Source organism: Enhydra lutris, unplaced genomic scaffold, assembly GCF_002288905.1.
Source record: "Enhydra lutris kenyoni isolate GAN:26980312 unplaced genomic scaffold, ASM228890v2 scaffoldscaffold19, whole genome shotgun sequence".
Taxonomy (NCBI): Eukaryota; Metazoa; Chordata; class Mammalia; order Carnivora; family Mustelidae; genus Enhydra; species Enhydra lutris.
In genome coordinates this window covers 26,617,562-26,638,750 of record NW_019154103.1, presented here as the reverse complement: position 1 = coordinate 26,638,750, position 21,189 = coordinate 26,617,562, and the positions used below count along the sequence as shown (strand labels likewise).

Here is a 21,189-nt window from a genome sequence, read left to right as displayed (position 1 = left end):
CATACACAAAGACTTAATATGAAAACTACCTAACTCATACAGTAATTAAACATACATTTCAAATTGATTTAAGATCTAAAACTAAAAAAGTAAACTATAAAGGAGTTAAATAAAATATAGATTAGGTTGGGGGGCTAAGCAAAAGGGAATACTTTTTAAGATACTCATAAGATTCAGAAAACATAAAAAGAAAATATTGACATTTGAATAAATGGGAAAAAAATCTCAAAGATAAAATATATCATAACTAATTTTTTAAATGACAAAGATTATGTATTAGTAGCTTATATGATGGGCAAAAGATTATTATCCCTTCCATAGAAAAAAGGTTTATACATTTAAAAAGCAATAATTTAATAGAAAAGCCAAAGGTCACAAATAGGTAATAGACGAGGGAATAGAAAATACATATATATACATACACATATCTACTCATTATAGAAAATAATGCTCAATTTCAATGCCATTCATAATTTTTAACCTACTGGATTTGCCCCCCCCCCCAAAAAAAGTTTAAATTAAAAATAACCAACCTTTAAGAATATACAGGTATAGAGATATACAGGTACAGGTTCTGCCACAGAATCTTTTCTCCTCCTGGAAATCTTTTAATTATTTATTATTATCATTTTTAATGGTAGCAATAGAATTTACTAAGCTGGCCCTTAATACAGGTGCTGGGGCTTGTCCATGGTGCTCTTGATGTACAAACCCCAGACGTTCTGCCAATCTTCTTTTGCAATGACTCCAGAAAACTGACATCTTAGTGGATGTCGTACACAAGCTCATCATCTGTTATCTTCACGTGGCCAAAAGCCACTGCCAGACACAGCACCTTATTCATCCAGAATCTATCTTGGACTTCACTTTATCCACTATGGCCACCACATTCTCATTGTGGCTCAGCAAGGAAGGGAATTTGCCATCCTCATTAAGGCCTGGACCCAGGATATATGGGATCTGCTTGATCAGAGATTCTGAGGCCAAAAAGGTACCATATTTCTTGGCCACCTTCCTAATTTTTTATTCTTGTTGAATTTCTTCAGTACCTCAATGTCCATGTGGGGACTACCCATAACTTTGGCCTCATCACAGATGCCACTGGTCCCCCAAAACACATACGGAGAACTTGGGGCAGGGAGTGGACTTAAGCCTGATGGTGCCCAAGAAGATTTGTCCTTCTGAGAGTCAGAGTTCTTCAAGATGATCTGCAGCTCCACCATCTACAAAAACTTACAGCACAGTATCCCAAAACCTCCTGGTAGCAGCACAGGACCTTCCCTCTCTCCCCCCACCCCAACCCCTGGCCTTGTACAGAGTGTCACAGGAGATTTTACTGCCCATAGTGCCTCACTTCACAATAACTGGAGACTCCTGAAAATCTTTTAAATGAATATAGCAATTTAAACCTAAATAAATTATCTCTTTCATACTTCTCATGTTTTTGTCTTTTCTGCTGAATTCTAGGTAAACTCCTTTGTTCCATCTTCTTAATCATTAATTAAATCTTCATCTCTGATTATTCTACTGTTCAGACCATTTACTGAGCTTTTTTCTTTGATAATCTCTAATTGGTTAATTTTTTTAAGCCTGTCATTGTTTCCTGGTTGCGTTAGCTTCTTTTATCTCTTTAAGGATATCAATCACACTTTCTTAAAATCCTACTTGTTCTTTAATCCTGTTTTCCCTGGTACTATCCATGAAATTTCATGGATTCGGTTACTGGTGATATTCAGATCCATGCTCATCTTCTGCTTTCTTTGTGCATTGGCTCCTACCCAATCACCTCCTTTCCTTCTTTTGCAACAACAGACAATGCTGGAATAAACACCCTTAAGCTCCTTATGTACTAATATTTTCCCTTTGGGAGGATGGATTCACAGAAGCTGGTGAAATGGTTGTTCATTATAAATTTAATAGATAATGTCAAATTATGTTACTTACAAGTTGGAATAATTTACACATCCACTAGCAATCTGTTAGCTAGCCTCATTTCCCCATATCATCACCAGCTTTGCTGATTTTTTTCAAGCTAGATTTTGGATTTCTCTAAGTACTGCTAGTGCAGTATGAATTAGATATTACCTTCTTTGCAGCTGTACTTAAATACTCACTATTTGGCTGAATGAGTGCATAAGTTCAGCCTCTGGATCTCTCTTACGATGCTTTCTTTTTCTCCCCATATTAATTTTCACATACTAGCATACTACATAATATACTCATTTATTATATTCACTGTTTAATGTTTGTCTCCCCCTACTGAAACAAGAAGCTGGAAACTCTGTTTTATTCATAGATATTTCCAAGTGCCTAAAACATTGGCATGTAATAGCTACTCAGTATATATTTGTTGAGTAAATGAATGACTATATAATAATTCACTTAATATCCTAGTAAAAACTTAGAATATTCCTGAAAAAAATGTTCTGCAAAGTGCTTATTATAAATATGGATCTGCTTCCTCTAACAAATGTTATGAACTCCTACAATCATGTATACATTCCAAGCTGGCTATACAACAACTTGCTCTAAGAAGAAATCAATATAACATGATTCTTTCTTGGAACCCATTCAGGAAGCATAAGCCACCAGCAGAAACAAAAGAATACATGCTCCTCATAAGTGGCAGTTGAGTGTGGACCCTGAGTTTTTGAGTGTGGACACTGTCTCAGAGAAGGTTTAAATATATTCATAATTAATTTATCAAGTAGATGGCTTGTTCTGAAAGTAACAATAACAAAATAACATGAGCCTAGTTAAAGTAAATATTGTTTGTCACTTTAATATACTAAACATCAAATAATATAATTTTAAATGAGATGATATACCAATAAGATAATCTCCTATTTTTAAGGTGATCTTAAAAATACTACCTCCATGAAGCACTTTGTAGTTTTCATTGGAGCCTCACAACTCTGGGAGCTAGGTGGTACAAATATTAAGTTAAGTGATTGATCAGTAAGGAAGGAATACACATCTTTGGAAACACTTCTTTCTGAAGAAGCAAGAGATTAAACAAAAAGCAAATATTTGGAGTCAGAAGTAGATTTCTATTCTAACTCTGTAATTACTAGGTATGGAAACATCAGCCACTGAATTATCTACTCTAAGCCTCAATTCAACATCTATTTATTTGCCATTAGGCAGGAAAGGATAAGAAAACAGCCATGCATCAAAGGAAGTCAATTATCCAATTATCTATACATTTCAAATATACTAAAAGTTTGTTATTTATATTGTTCATTCACAATGTTTCTCTGAAACATAACGTTGTCCTCTATTTTCCTTCTGTTTACAAAATGCTTCTGGATCTAAAAATTCACTGTTGTGTAATTTATCCTTCTGCTACCACCCAACAGGGCTACTAAAGCTGGGCCAGCCACCTGACACACTGCTATGAAACTGTTAAGAGAAGGATGCTCTGTTGTTTTACCTCTATTATCTTTCCTGTCTTCAAAAGCATCTGTCGCCAAAGGTACAAAATTCATGCCAATCCTATTCTACCCCTATGCCCAACTTCCAGTTCCCAAGACTTCAAGCTTTTGGAGATGCATAAAGATTAATCTTGGTAATGAATCAGGTTAGGACCCAAAGTTCCCTTTCTCCTGTTTCTCTTCTCTTCTGCCCTTTTGGGCTAGTAGATTCCTTAAAACTCTAATCAGTTTAACAAATACTCCTTGAGTGCCTTCTATGCTGACAATACTAAGGTGCTAGGAACAGAAAGCTATGTAGAGCACAATCCCTATCCTTAAGGAGATTATAGTTTATTAGGGGAGAGAGATAATTAAAGAAATCAAATTGCTATAATTCAATATATACAGTGGTTAAAGATAAGCTCAAGGTTTTATAGAAAGAAAGAGGAGGAACACTCCATTCTAAGAGTGGAAATCATGCTAATAAAAAACTACAAGAAGTGAAATCTGATCTTACAGCATGGGTAGGAATTAGCAAGTGACAAAGAGTGTTACAGTTGGAAAAAGAATACAAATAATTACATAGAAGAATGATGCCAAAGGTTTTGTTCAGGTTACAGATGGGTATTTCTAGGGCATAAAATGTGCTTAAGTTTTGAACATGTGCATTCAAGGTGTCTGTAGGACAATTAAGTAGAAATGTTTTTCAGGGAGCTTAGGAAAAAAGTCAAGACAATATATCTAGCTACCACCAACAGTATAATAAGATGAAGACAAGTACAACTGAGAAAAATCAAATAAGGTCTGAAGGAGGGAGAGCATTGCTATTTTATATGGCATGGTTAGGAAATGCTTCACTTTTAGAGTGATTTTTGAGCAAAGATCTAAAGTGAGAAGGTGAGTTAGAGGAATCATTCCTAGATAGTAGGATATCTAGATAATAGGAATTCCTATTCCTAGGAATAGAGCTTTCCAAGAAAAAAGAAATAGCAAATGCAAAGATCTTGAGTTACAAGTGTGCTTGGATTGGGAAACAACATGGGGTCGGTATGGATGAAAAAATACTACAGATGGAGAAAGAAAATAGAAGGAAGAGATGTCAGAGAGAGAATAAGGAGCCGGATGAAGAAGAGCCTTAATGAACATTGTATAGACTTCATTATGTGGAATTTTACTTAGAATAATATTGGAAGCCAGTGGAAGTTTAAGTTGGCAAAGTAATATGATTTATGTTTAATGAACCTACTCTGGCTGTTACCTACTGTATGGGCAAAAGCAAAAACAGGCTTTTATTGTTGCTATCATTATTTTTTTTTTTGAAGGTCGTACCATTTCAAGAGAGAATGGTGGTAGTTTAGAGTGGTAACAAGAACTGGTAGGAATCAGGTACCTTTTGAAAGTAGAGCCCACAGGATCTTTTGAGTTTGAGTATAAGAGAAAGGATAAAATTAAGGTTAAAAAGATAATACAAAGTCTCAAATAAGAAGGACCAGTCAGTAGGAAAGGAAAACAAGTTATGAATGCACAGAGCAAAGGAAGTGTATTTGTTTAAAGAAAGTTTAGAGAAGGAGAATGTAGCAGTATCATCTAAAGCAGTAGAGTTTTTTTAAAAAAAAGGATAAAAATATCCATTGGAGTTAACAATTTTGAAGGTGTTATCTTTTGCCAAAGCAGTTTCAATGAAGTGGCAAGGCAGAAATCGGATTGGAATGGTTTGGAGAGTGAATGGGGCCCGAGAAATGAGAGATAGCACTAAATGTTATCACTTCAAAACTCAACAGAGCAGAAACAAGAGGGTTATAGTTGCTGGGTATTTAGAGTAAAAAGATTTAATCAATCATGTGTTGCAACTCAGAGCTATGAAAGATCCAGGGTAATCTCTTCAAACCCAGGGTTTCATGGTGGAATGGATCATTTCCACTTTCCAGTCATCAGGACTTAAATGTCAGTTTGCTTTGGAACCCAAGTCACAGAGAGAACTCCAGACGAATGGCTCAACCATTCAGCAATCATCCAGACAGAAGCATAATGGATCCAAAGATGTCACCAGAACATTAGTAAACTGCCCCTGGGAAAAGGACACATTCATTAAGTTTGTGCAGCATTTTATTCAGTTCTATCAATATCTGGATTATCACTTCACCTGATAAGTCATCTGTTTAGTTTCAACTTTTGCTAAGCAGATAAAAATGTTAAATTCTAAAAAATAAACATACATCTTACTTTCACTTATTTAAATGAGTTTTATACAGATTAAAACATTATTTAATTGTTGTGGTCTCAATAAGACCTTAACATTTTTCCATTTTTAATCAAGTATAATCTATCATACATAAATTATGTAATATCTTAAAGGTTCATATATTGTATTTTTAAAATGCCCTTCCATTAGCATAAATAGGATAATAATCACTGAACTTTTAAACTGGAAGTCGTTGTAGAGACATCAAATCCAAACACCTTCATTTCTAAATGAGGAATCAAGCTCATGAAATCTTGGTCAGGGTAAGGTTACATAAATACCAATAAAAACAAGATGAAAATCTAGACTCCAGGATTTCAATAGAGTTTTCTTTCTACTGCTGTAGTCGATAATTCTTTTAAGTAGTCTCTGAAAAAAGTACTGGGATATCATCAAAATCAAATACCTCAAATCTATTGACTCCTTTACATGTATCCTATAGATGGCACTAGGCACTGTCCTAAGTCTTGACATAAATTATTTTAGTCAACCTTCACAGCAACTCTAAGAGACAAGTACTTTTATTAGCCCATTTTGCAGGTGGAGAAACTAAGCCTCAAAGAGACTGAGTAACTTTTCCAAGGCCACTCAGGTAGCAAGCGGTAAAGCTGGAATGGCATCTGAGGCTCTAGGCAGTCTGCTTATTTCCTGATGCAGGCTAAATAGTTCTCAAAATCTAATTCAAAAAGTAGTGATTGAAAGGCTACTATCAGTAAGGCAGTGTCTTAGGAGCCGAATAAGATATATAAGATACGGAGCTTAAAAACCTATCAAAAAAGACCGATGTATCCACCACTAACTGCAGTACAGAACAAAGGGTGTTTAGGGGAAAAAGAAAAGCAAAGTGCACTGAAGAGAAAGCAATTTCAGGGCTGAGGGTGGACGTGAAAATGACCAATACTACCTTACAACCTACTGAGATCTGCTTTGAACCAATCTGTTACTAGTAGAGCCCAATGGATATAGAATATTTCTTTTTAATATTCTTAAATGCTTATCATTCAACCCAATTTTTTTTCTATACCATACTCAACTCAGCCACTTCTAGATTTAGGCATTTTTTTAATGCCCTTGGTGCAGAGGGTAAAGAACATGCAGTAAATAAATCAACTGTGCACAAGCTCTCTCAATATATCAAAGAATCTTTACAGAAAGTTATTAGAGGCCTCAAAGCCTCCATAAAATAATCCACTTACATTCACTGTCCACTTAAGTGGCAATCTCTAAATTTACGAGTTAGTTTCTTGCTTAAAAGTCATATAACTTGTGAGTGTTAATTTCTTAGATGACCCTGGTTTGCTAAGAAAATTGCAAAGGAGAGTCAGAATAAGGAGACTAACTCCTGCCAAATACAACCCATTCTGGATTCCTAAGTGCACCACAGACCATTCAAGAATCCCTGCTCCTCAATGGAATATTTTTTGACACAAGCTTATGTTATGATTTCTTGAAGATGAGGGAATATATCTATGATTTTTGTTTAAGGCCCAAATTTTAGCTATATTTTTCTTCAACTAAGTATTACCAACTATGTTTTATTTTTAAATGCCCAACCTATATAAGAAACTGTGTATTTTTTTTTTTAATTTTTTTTTTTTAAAGATTTTTATTTATTTATTTGACAGAGAGAGATCACAAGTAGACGGAGAGGCAGGCAGAGAGAGAGAGAGGGAAGCAGGCTCCCTGCGGAGCAGAGAGCCCGACGCGGGACTCGATCCCAGGACCCCGAGATCATGACCCGAGCCGAAGGCAGCGGCTTAACCCACTGAGCCACCCAGGCGCCCCGAAACTGTGTATGTTTTTAAAGCCAGTAGAAAAGCCAGTGCAGTGTTTTCCCCATTTTCTTACCAAAAACATTACTACTACAAGCTAACTTGTACAAACATGAAGTATGAGTGCCTGGGGTGAAAATAGTATTAACCTTTTTATTACAGGGAAGTCTATCCAAGCTTCTACTTTAACTATCCGATTGCTTGCCACTTCTAATTGATCCAGAATTCAGTATCACTGTTGTCATCTATAATCTTACCTAAGTTCTCCCTCCCCTCTCCCCAACCACACTAAGTCTCCATTGTCTTTTTCTCAGAGCAAGACTAGTCCAGTCTTCTGGAAACTGCTTCCCACTGGGCCCCACCACAGGTTAGCTACATATAGCAGAACCAGTACCTAGAAACTTTCAGGCTCCATCCCCAGTTCAAAAAGATATCGGTGGGTCACATATCTACTTAAACCTCCTATAGATTTACTTTTCACTTCAGTGTCCTAGTTTCAAAGGTTTAGTCATTTCTCACAAGTAATAAGATACCTAAAAAGCCTGTTTTCCTTGAATTTCTGCTGTCTTGAACTTTAACTAACATTCCTTCATTCTCCATGTTAGTAACTCCACATTCCACTGGGAAATAAGGTTCATTTCTCAACCCTTGAATAAATACATTATTCATTTTAGTTTCCACAAATTCTAATTTGGGATATGATATTTTTTCTTATCCGTAATATTTTTAAACTATAAATTTATAACATGGTATGCTTTCTACTAGAAAAAAGTCAAGCAATGCAAGCACAATATATACTTTCTTTTTGAGATTACAGGAAGCACAGAGTGACCTTATAAAGAAATGTTAGCAGTCAAATGAAGATATTTTGTACTATCTTTACTGTAATCCCCTTTCTAATTAACCTGCTATTTAAAAAATCAAACTTAGTATTGTTGAAAACTAGAAATACTCAACACAGCTCTAAAATAAGAGTCAGTGGACAGGTTAATGGTAGTATACGTACCTGTCATTTTTCACACAATCAAACTTCTACCAGGGTATTTCTTAAGCATTACATGTGATCAAATGGCTTTTTACCCATTTTATGGGCTTTTAAAGGCTCACCATGCTTTAACTTACAGCTATTATTTCTAATATAGTTGGGCACTGACCTGATGACCCACCAGATCAACCAGAAAACAAAACAAAGGACACATACTGGTCAACTGCTAGCTGGCAAGTCCCTGAGTGACCAGGTCAAAAGCCCTCAGCAAGTATACAGGAAAAGATTAATGGGAAGAGAAAGAAATCGTCAGCTAATGCCACAGTAAAACTCGCTGTTCCATGGAGATATTAAACACAAAATCCAGCCACATTGGCACAGAACTCAATACTGGGGTGTTAACCAAGTTCAGACAATTTGAATATTCTTTCTCTAATTAACAAATGGTGCCTGCACTTGGACGGAGCCAAGGATTTGAATTGAAAACAAAATACACATTGTACTGAGATGACTCAAACATCAGTAAGTCATGCAATCAGTCTCAAACTGACACTTTTTTACATGGAGGGGTAACGGTAAGAAAGAGGGAATCAGATGACAGATACGGTATTCCGGTGGTGAGCCACTGCAGTAGCTCATCGTATTTACCCAGGTATCTCTTTAAGGTCTTATTTGTGAAAGGTTGTGATAAAACCGAATAGAACTTTAAATTCATTTGGCTTTTGAGATTATCACTCTATTTAATCTTGAAAGCATTTTGCATTTTCTCATGCCTTTGTTTGCTTTCAGGAATTTATCTTCATTTTAACGTTAATCCGTTTTATATCTCCTGCCTCTTCTTCGATCCACAAGGTTCAACCTTTTCTTTTTTTTCGATCTGTAGTGTCTACAGTGTAGGTGGGGGTAGGAAGGCTTCTGTCTCCTTTTTGTAAAGAAATATAATACGGTCATCTTAAAAGTTATACATACATACGTGTGTGTATACATACGTGTATGTATAAGTGTGATTAAATCAGTGATCATTTTATCTGTTAGAAAAAATTGGTATCAGAGTAGTACTTGTTCTATATTAAGTAGCAGTTTTACCTCAGATTTACTGAGTCTGACAGTTATACTATCCTTAAGGTGACAGTATTTTGTCTCAAGAAGCCCAAACATTTCAACCTTACTCTCTACAAAAGTCGAAGTAAATACTTACCAACTTTTGCCATAAGAACCATGAAATCAATTATGCAATGACTGTCTTAAACTTCTTATAGAACTGTAGTAGTTTAGACCAATTTTGCAGAGCCAGGGGCATTTTTTGCATTACATATTGCAAACAAAAAACATAGGAAATATGAGCTTTCCAAGGGCCCCCTCTCCCTAAATTTGTTTACCGTTGGCTCCAAAAATAAAAATAAATCAATGTACAAATAATGTCCACAGAAATGTATGTCAACTCGGGGCACCTGGGTGGCTCAGTGGGTTAAGCGGCTGCCTTCAGCTCGGGTCATGATGTCAGGGTCCTGGGATCGAGCCCCACATCAGGCTCCCTGCTTCTCCCTCTCCCTCTGCCTGCTGCTCTGCCAACTTATGCTCTCTCTATCTGCCAAACAAATAAATATAAATCTTTAAAAATAAAAAGAAATGTATGTCAACTGCTACTCGGTTCATATGCAAATACAAAAAAATTAAATCTCAAGAGCAAAAGAAATAATTTATTCTTTTCAAATAAAATTATCTAAAATTTTTACATAAAAAAATCAATCTAATGTGCTGCATTCAAATAGATGCATGAGAATTAGTATGTGATACAGTAAGGAGTGGGATCTGCCAAAGTAAGCATGCCTAGGACATATGCTGTGATCACTACAGATCTTCATTCACAAGTCAGCAACATAGTAATTAAAGATGGTGAAACACTGAGGATTATGTAAAGCAATGAAAAAAATCTGTATTAGAACTATTTGTATTCTGGAAATTACTTTCTCACAGACATTATTAAATCAGATAAATTGGGATTCCCCTAAAATCTATCCCACTGATGAGAAAACCACTGGGAACTTGGGTCTTCTTATTATAATTGGTCTTATTTTTATCTCTTTTCTGAAAACAGTATCAGTAGAACAGCCAAAATCCAAGATAATTAAATATGACCAATACTTTCCCAAAGTTATTGTAGGTATCAATATATCTATAGTAGTTTTTTCTTCTTTTGCCAACAATTCAAACATGCCAGAGATATACCATAGCATAGAAACTAAGGAAATGTTCCCATATAGCAGTAATTGTTTCATATTTATTTTCTTTAACCCACACAAAATGTCTAACAATGACCCCCATACAAACATTTCTTACTTGAGAAAAATCAGAGCAGAGAATTCTCAGTAGAATGTCATGGGCTTGTAAGAATCAGACTTATAAACTACCTTATATCAAACCACCACATCCAATTATAGTTCCACACCTTGTTGAAGGCCCAATATAAACTTGGACTTGAAATCAAGCACCCCAGTGTTATAACCTAGCCTATTTTTTTTCACAATAACAATTCCATGGAGAGAAACTGCTCTTACTTTCTAACAGGTTTGAGACTCTAAAATGTGACTGCTTCTCTTCAGTAATTTTCCATCAAATGTGCAAGATACATCTTGACAGTGAAACACTGTTTCTCATTTACCTCTTCAACGAGACTGAAAATATGTAAGAAGACATTCTTCTATATAAGGAGACATTCATTTTACTTCATTAAAACCAGGGTGGATCTATGTGGTTTGGTTTCTTTTTCCAAATATTTCTTCATAAAAAAGCACTGATTTCTTAGCTTCTGTGACTGGATGGGATAATTCCTTTTCAATTTGCAATCCGTATCTCAAAATGATATGCTGACTTACCTGTTGCTACGACATACTGTTTGAGTTATACCAAACCAGTCACATTTAGTAGCTAGCTTTCTTAGTGACCACTAATCTAGTCACTGAGAATACAAGTTGTAACTCAAAGCCATGAACTAAGTTTATGGATTAGCAAGTCTATACATATGAGGCCTGCTGGGGACTGAATGTTTTTAATTAAAGTAAAACATTCCCAGTAGTAGAAGCAGAAATGAATAATTTTGAGAATTTAAATCACAGTGATAAATTGTGTCACAAAGTTTCAAAACCGCAGCTACCACCATCCCCACCAGAGGTGTTATTCCACTGCATTCTGAATGGAAAGCCCAACTCACCTATGAATCATCAAAAGCAATATTAGGAATGAAGTTCATCCTGAACTATAAGTCCTTATACAGGAATGTGTCAAATAATCAGTGGTTCTATTTTCCCCAAATGCTATTATCTTGCTCCAGTACAATAGCAGGTCAGATGGTAAATAATAACAAAGCCACCTAACCTTAAACACTTCCACATAATAAGCTTTAGTTAAAAGGGGTAAAAAAAAAAAAAAAAATGTAGATTTTATCATATCCAGGATAAATCTCACTACTTAGAACCAGGTAAAAAGAAACCCCACCTGAACAAGTGAAAGATCATAATCATTGTTTATTTTTAAAGAATTGTTAATACTTTCAAGCTGCAAGGGAAAGAGTAATATGGCAGGTCTGTGCTTCGGATCATGAGAGAGACCAGCTCTCCTACTTGCGTAACTTAAATTTCCTGTACCTCGATTCTTTGTCCATAAAATGGAGCAAGTTTAAAGAAGACAACAGTTACAACGAATTTTGGACAGTGCATCCTGAAATACTGTGGGTGCTCATGAACATTCATTTACCCTATACCCACAACAATTATACAAGATTAATAAAATATTCCCAATAACTATTCGGTAATTCTGCTTCAATACTACAAAACATGATTTTATATAATAGAAAATGATTTTGCTTTTTGGGTATAATCTTAGGTGATTAAACAAGAAAACTGCTTGTTGTCTAAGTAGGTTAAACAAATTTTCTCCCCTCATAACTTATTTATACTTTTAATCTGGTTAGAAGAAATAACAAAGGAAACAAATAAAAGCCTTCATCTTTATTAAAATTTCCGAATTCAGCTGTATTCCAACCCTAGTTGGCTACGGCTTACACAGACATCTTTACCAAGTCAAAAATTAAGAACTGCCCAACAAGCTTCTTAATACCTATAGCCTTGTTCCTTCCATCCAGCCATTGATGTGCTAGTTTTGTTCCTTGGGCTGAACATTCAGAGCCCCTGATCATCATATGCCACTGTCTCTGTCATTCAGTTCTTAAATGCCCTATCATCATCAGAGAGGTTCTCCCCGATCAGTTCACCTAAATTACCACCTGTCTCTGACCCACATTATTGTTTATCCCATCGGTTTGTTTTATTTTCTTTTAGCAATAATCACTATCTTGTTCACATACTTGTTCACTTGTTTCATAAACCTGTTGAGCTTAGAAACCTGGCCCAGCTCAGGCACCACTGTACTGTTAACATCTAAAATACTACCTGGTCTCTAACAAATACTAATTATTTTTAAAGATTTTATTTATTTATTTGACAGACAGAGATCACAAGTAGGCAGAGGCAGGCAGAGAGAGAGGAAGGGAAGCAGGCTCCCTGCTGAGCAGAGAGCCCAATGTGGGGCTCGAGCCCAGGACCCTGAGATCATGACCTGAACTGAAGGCAGAGGCTTTAACCCACTGAGCCACCCAGGCACCCCACAAATGCTAATTATTAACTGAGAGGATGAATCCTGATCCCTATTACATATAGAGGAAAGGCTAGGCACTTTCAAAAGCACAATGCCTACTGGACATTCTTCATCAAGGTGTGTTTCCACTTTTCTTTACAAACTGTATTTGCCTCAAAAGAACACAAGTCTAATGTAGTGCTGTCTTCAGCCCAATCTACCTCAGGCCATCAACAAAAGAAAAGGAAGCCACTTATCCAGAAAAATAACAACAAAAATGGGTTCCTGTTAGGATCAAGGACATTTGTAGCCACATAAAGTGAAAGCCGGAAAGAACAATGCCAGACAGTAAACCTATGTTTTAGCAAAGCTGACAGATTTCTTCACTAGGAAAAAAACAAAAAACAAAAACAAAAACAACAACAAAAAACCCTGCATGACAAGCTTTTATTAGATGGCAAAAGTAGACAATATCACTATGTAGTGCCTAGTGATCAAAAGTAATACATAGCTGTATGGTGTATACCCTTCCTGAAATAATTACTAAAAGAAAAAATGGGAGAAACTTTTGACAGTGAGGCACAGTTTACATTTCAAGAATTTCTTTCTCTGCATAGAAAAAAAACTAACTTTTTATTTATGATCCAATTAACCATAACATCCCCCAGTATTTTTGTAGCTATTTCCAAGTTGTCCCCTTGTCACAGCCCTTTTCTTTGCACCTAGAATACTGTTTGTGAACATTTCCTGGGAGCACACAGAAACCTCTGCAAGGCGCACATGATTTTGTCATCTAGAATTAATCCCCAATCTTCCATTTTTTATCATCTTGTTTTTCCAGTTTTTTAATCCCCAGCAGGTTACTTAAATTTGCCTTCATTTGCAATCTGCACTTTCCTTGGATGCCATTTTATTTTCCCCTACTTATTACATCTGTTCTCTCCCATAAAAGGTAGATTCTCGTGGATTCCAACACATTTGAGAGAGAGAAGTCATACTTCTTCCATAGGCATCAAAAGAATATTGTAAATCATACAGTGGGCTTTGGGTATCAAGTATGTTATACTGCTTTTGTATTTTTTTGGTCATTGATAGCCTCTTTAGGATAACTGTAATAATTCTCAGTTAACCTGAGAATTTTCTTTTGTGATAATATTCTCCTTTGCTTTATCTCACCTCCCACATTACCAGCTCTTAGAGGACAAGGACCATGTTTTACTCAGCTTGGAAGTCTCAGTAACACTTAACACATAATACTTTTAAGAGTTCTCAGGGGTGCCTTGGTGGCTCAGTGGCTAAAGCCTCTGCTTTCAGCTCAGGTCATGGTCCCAGGATCAAGTCCTGCACTGGGCTCTCTGCTCAGCAGGGAGCCTGCTTCCCTTCCTCTCTGCCTGCCTCTCTGCCTACTTGTGATATCTCTCTGTCAAATAAATAAAAAAAATTCTTAAAAAAAAAAAAGAGTTGTCAAATTAACTAAGTTGAGTTAAATTCTGGACAAATGGGAGTTTTTGTAAAATTTTAATGTCAGATTTTAATTTCTAGGGTTCCTATTCTATGGATATGTTTCGTTTTGATTAGCCTTATAATTAATTTAATAATCATTACCTTAGTTATGAAAACAAAACTTGAACATAAATAGAGGCAAAACAGCACATAAAATGTTTCATATAAGATGATCCTGGTGGGGCGCCTGGGTGGTTCAGTGGCTTAAGGCCTCTGCCTTCGGCTCAGGTCATGATCCCAGGGTCCTGGGATCGAGCCCCGCATCGGGTTCTCTGCTCAGCAGGAAGCCTGCTTCCCTTCCTCTCTCTCTGCCTGCCTCTCTGCCTGCTTGTGATCTCTGTCAAATAAATAAATAAAATCTTAAAAAAAAAAAAGATGATCCTGGTGGTACATGTTAGAATCAGGAATATACCTACTTCCCAAATTAGAAACTTGGACATACACCCCTGATAAAGAAGGAATGACGGGCACCTGGGTGGCTCAGTGCGTTAAAGCCTCTGCCTTCGGCTCAGGTCATGATCCCAGGGTCCTGGGATCGAGCCCCACATCGGGCTCTCTGCTCAGCGGGGAGCCTGCTTCCTCCTCTCTCTGTGCCTGCCTCCCTGCCTACTTGTGATCTCTGTCAAATAAATAAATAAAATCTTAAAAAAAAAATAAAGAAGGAATGACAAGAATATTGCACTGACAGGCAATTATAAATAAAGGAGTTCAGAAAATAAAGATACCTTCTAGACACATTATGAAATCAAATGAACTTCATTTTGAGAAAGGGCGTTATAGACTAGAGTGCTATAAAATGCTATAAGATGTTAATGACCGTTCTCATTAGCATCATCACTTTTAGTAGGGATTTTCTGGTAGCTGCTTGGGGAGAAAGTTACTTTAAGCTAAGCCTTCAGGGATGCACTATATCTGAGACAGACCATATTGTTTAAACATTCCATGAATCTCCACTTCCTCATTCTGGTCTATTTTCAATTGTTTACCAATTTTTTTCAACTCAATCCAACTTTTAAAAATCACCACTGTTGACCTGTTCTATAAAATCCTCCTCTTTAAGTCTCACTTCAATTTTAAATCCATTTAATTGCTTCAAACTTGGTGAATTATTCTTACTAAGTTTTTAAAATTCACAAAAGGGACCTATTTATCTATTAGACTATCCAAATTGTAGACTAAATGTGGCATGATTCAAGCCCTCAGAGTACATTAAACAATATCTCTCCCAACTTGATCTGGAAACATGAAAATGTTTATTATATTCAAAATACTTTGATATTATATTCAAAGTACTTTTTATGTTGTTTCGCTACAACATAAAACTTCACCAGATTCTCTTTGGCCTTATGCCATAATTCTTAATTAATACTTATAGGTTCCATAACATGGTTCAAAAACAATGGTAAATCATTACGTTACAGACAGTGATTTCTGAATTAATTCTAATCACCAGCAGCAATTCTGCTATTACAAGCTGCATTTAGATCATAAATTACTCTGTAGGTCATGTTGTCTATGCCAAATAAATGTGAAGTTACTACATGTGTGAAGATGGCAATTTGGTAAAATAATATTTAGAGTACAAAGGATTCTCTTGGTCAGAACCTCCTTGTAGCTGAAAATAATGATGAAAAACTAGCCAGAGAGTCCCTGAAACACATTTGTTGAAAACATGCTTCATCTTCAGCAGACACCTGAGAAGAAACTAGTTAACACTTCACAGATTCAACAGGGACAAGCATCTTTCCTTGGCACTATTTTAAATTGCTACATAGCAGGATGAGTCAGTGAAACAGGGAGAGAGGCATAATTGCTTGTTAGAAAAAAAGGGGAGGGCAATAGAGAATGCTAAAAGAAAATGTATATTAAAATTAACCTTAATTGAATTCATGTGCTTAAGGAAATAACAATAAAAAAGACTTCTAAGAAATAAAGATATGTGCCTATAAATCAAAATACAGCATGATTTTTTTTAAAGATTTTATTTATTTATTTGACAGAGAGAGATCACAAGTAGGCAGAGAGGCAGGCAAAGAGAGTGAGAGGGAAGCAGGTTCCCCGCTGAGCAGAGATCCCGATGCGGGACTCGATCCCAGGACCCTGAGGTCATGGCCTGAGCCGAAGGCAGCGGCTTAACCCACTGAGCCACCCAAGCGCCCCAAAATACAGCATGATTTTTTAAAGATTTAGTTATTTTAGAGAGAGAGCAAATAGAGGGACAGAGGGAGAAAAAGAGAGAAAATCTTCAGCAGACTCCCCACTGAATGCAGAGCCTGAGGACGTGAGGCTCTATCTCATGACCCTGAGATTATGACCTGAGCCAAAATCGAGTTGCACGCCTACCTGACTGAGTCACACAGGCACTCCCAAAGCATGATTTTTTAAAATAATATTGAGCCTCAGGAATCTGTTCAAGAATTTATTTAATCCATAACTACTAAGATATTCCAAGAGTTTTAATAGGGTCATAGGAAACAGGAAAATATTTTCTGAATGTCAGCTTCATGTAAAACAGCCATACCCAGAACAGATACAGTAACAGCAACTCTGTGGTACAGGGGTTGGTAAACAAACACTTTGTAAAGGGGCAGCGAGTAAATATTTTAGCCTTTGCAGGTCATAGGTCTCTGTCACAATTATTCTACTCTGCCACTGTAGTGCAGAAACAGCCATAGACAATATGTAGACAGCTGGGCATGGTTTTGCCCCAATAAACTATATTTACAAAAATAGGCAGCCAATTAGAATGGCCAATATCCAAAATACTGATATCACCAAATCCTGTTTATGATATAGAGCAATAGGAACTCTTCAGTGCTAGTGGAAAGGCAAAATGGAACAGCCGGTTTGAAAGACAGTTTGGCGGGTTCTTATAAAACTAACCAAACTCTTACTAACATAAATATCCAGCAATCACGATCCACGGTATTTACTCAAAGTAGCTGAAAACTTACGTCTATACAAAAACCTGCATACAGATGCATATAGCAGCTTTATTCCTAACTGCCAAAACATGAAACCAATAGGATGTCCCTCAGTAGTGAATGGATAAATAAACTGCGGTACATCTAGACAATGGAATATTATTCAGGGATAAAAAGAAATGAACAGTCAAGCCACGAAAAGACATGGAGAAACTTTAATGCGTATTACAAAGTGAAAGAAGCCAGTCTGAAAAGGCCACATACCGTACAATTCCAGAGATTTAACATTCTGAAAAAGGCAAAACTATAGGGACAGTAACAAAACCAGTGTTTGCCAGGGGTCGGGAAATGGAAGGATGGATAGGCTAAGCACAAAGGATTTTTGGGGCACTGAAAATACACTGTATGATGCTATAATAGTAAATGCATGTCACGCATTTGACAAAACCCACAGAATTTAAGACCAAAAGCGATCCTTAATGTAAACTACGGACTCTGGGTGATAACGATGTGTCAATACAGGTTAATCAATTATAACAAATGTAACAAATGTACCACTCTGGTGGGGGATGTTGATAATGGAGATACTATGCATGGGCTGGGGGCAGAGGGCATATAAGTAATCTCTACCTTATGTTCAATATTTCTACAAACCCAAAACTGCTGTTAAAAAAATAAAGTCTATGAAAACACAAACAGACAAAAAGAACAGGCAGCCAGCTAGACATGACCCATAGGCTGTATAAAGCTTGATGACCTACCTTTAGAGTATGTTAATCCTGGGTCAGGAATCAGAAAAATTCTCATGGCTTCTGAGATCCACAAACCTCTTCTTCCCAGTCTGGGGAATCTCACTTTAATCATAGGAAAATCTTCCTCTGTCCTGTTACTTTTATCTTAGAGATACTCCATTTCTCCTCTATTTCCAGAACACCAGTTTTAGTCTCCTCAGGTGACTTCAGCTTTGGAAATTCTCATTAGAAAGGAAAGTACCCTACCCATTTCTGTTCTGTATAATATGATCGTGATCTAGTCACTGCAGCTCTCTGTTCTCAGGTCAACATTGGGAATAATAACAATACACATTTTATAAGGTACTGCGAGAATTAAAGTTGTTCTCATTTACAAAGGAGTAAAGTAATTAGCATTCAGAAGATATTCATTCATCAGAAAAAATGAGTACCTACCATTTACATTATCATGAATGGAATTGGAGGGGATTATGCTAGATGAAATAAGTCAAGCAGAGAAAGACAATTATCATATGGTTTACTCATATGTGGAACATAAGGTATAGCACGGAGGACCATAGAAGAAGGGAGGGAAATTTGAATGGGAAGAAATCAGAAAGGGAGACAAACCATGAGAGACTGAACTCTGGGAAACAGACTGAGTGTTACAGAAGGGAGGGGGGATGGGAGGATGGGGTAATGGGGTGGTGGGTATTAAGGAGGGCACATGTTGTGATGAGCACTGGGTGTTACACACAACTAATGAATCTTTGAACGCTACCTTAAAAACTAATGATGTACTATATGTTGGCTAACTGAACATAACCATAAAAAATTTGTTTAAGATATTCAATAAATTTTCACTACCATTTTTACATTTATGTTGTTCCACACACCTCTGAACAAAGAAAACATCTAATCTTTAACCTGCATAAAAGAAAAAGGAGAAAATACAGGGAGAGAAATGTGTTTTAGAAAGCTCAAAAGATTATCCTGACAGAGAGCTGACTCAACAAAGCATTGACTAGGATGGTGGCTAGAATGTTATCTCAGATATTTGTTTTGAGTCACTGTAAAAATAAGATAAAAAACACAATCTCTGGAGCACCTAGGTGTCAGTTAGGCATCCAACTCTGGATTCTGGTTCAGATCATGATCTCAGGGTTGTGAGATCCCTACATCAGGCTCTGCAGTAAGCAAAGAGTCTACTCTCTCTCTCCCTCCTTCTTCCTCTGCCCCTTCCCACTCTTCCTCCCTCTCTAAAACAACAACAATATACACAATTTGTAGGCAATTCATCAAAACTCTCATGTTTGCCTGTGGACCAAGAGAGGTCAATATGAAGACAATACAGAGAAACTTGACAATAAGGCAGTAACACCAGCCACATCTTCAGGGAGTAGGCAAAGGGTCGAAACAACTTTCCAGCTCATCATTAGGAGAACTTAGCTGGATTCAACAAAGCAAAGGAGGGTGAATTATTATCACCCATCATGCCAGCTAATAAAGAGCCACACACCTGGGCATTAAATCCCACCCAAAGACATCGTGGGCCTTGCATCCTTCTTAAAACAAAAGTTTATTTCAACATAAAATGAACATATATATAATCCTGGCTTTTCCTCTTTGTTCATTGAGAAGCAAACCCTAATTTCCTGACCTAGGAAATCAAGCATATGAGATCACATATTAAAATCCTAGTTTTCTACATTTTGAATAAATTTATCCTGTGGATTTTGGAAAATACTGATATCCATGGTCACTTTTATATACACTAAGTGTTGGCAGTTATGTACAAAAGGTGAATTCAGGGTGCCTAGGTGGCTCAGTCAGTTAAGCATCTATCTACAGCTCACATCATGATCCCAGAGGGTCCTGGGATCAAGTCCCACAAGTGGGTCCCTACTGTACAGGGAGTCTATTTCTCCCTCTACCTCTATCTCTCTCTCAAATAAATAGTCTTTTTAAAAAATGGTTGATTCATACTATGTCTCTTAAACTAATGCTATCCCTATTTTTAGTTCTTTACTTATATTTTTTTAAAGATTTTATTTATTTGACAGAGAGAGACACAGTGAGAGAGGGAACACAAGCAGAGAGAGAGAGGGAGAAGCAGGCTTCCCGCTGAGTGGAGAGCCTGATATGGGGCTCAATCCCAGGACCCTGGGATCATGACCCAAGCCCAAGGCAGACACTCAACGACTGAGCCACCCAGGTGCCCCAGTTCTTTACTTATTTTTAAGTTACTATTAATTACATGACTTTAATTGCAAATAATACACATTGAGCCTTGAAAATCATGGATTTGAACTGCACAGATATATTTATTTGAAGATTTTTCTCAATAAATACATTGGAAGATTTTTAGGAATGAAAAAACTCAAGAGACAAACCATGTAGCCTAGAAATCTTGAAAAAATTAAGAGAAAGCTATGTCATGAATGCATAAAATACAGGTAGATAGTACTCTATTTTATCATTTAGTACCTATAAAATATATACCAATTTATTATAAAAAGTTAAAGTTTATGAAAAGTTATGCACACGAACATTTACAGACCATACTTGGTGCCACTCAGAGTTGCGAGAAATGTAAACAAATATAAAGATGAAAAATTAAATCAAACTGCATAAAATTAACTACAGTACATACTGTACTACCATAATAATTTCATAGCCACTTCCTGTTGCTATTGCAGAGAGCTCAAGTGTTGCAAGTATCTGCTTAAAATGCCGTGTGACCCTAATCATCTCCGCCTGAGCAGTTCATCTCTCCAGTAAATTGCACATGGCAGTAAAAAGTGATCTCTCCTGGTTCTGCCTATTAGCAGTTAAGTTTTTGGGAAGTCAAAAGTTATTCATGGATCTTCAACTATATTAGGCAGAGGGAGGAAGAGCCCCAACCCTTGAGTTGGTCAAGGATCACCTGGATGTACTTTGTATCACAAACTGTCTTCTAAATACATTTCATATATAAAAACTGCCCC

General features: G+C 36.6%; 1 pseudogene; it reads right to left on the bottom strand.

The window, feature by feature from the left end:
- Positions 1-665: 665 nt before the first annotated feature.
- Positions 666-1,742, bottom strand: LOC111148349 (annotated as a pseudogene).
- Between the last annotated feature and the right edge of the window lie 19,447 nt (positions 1,743-21,189).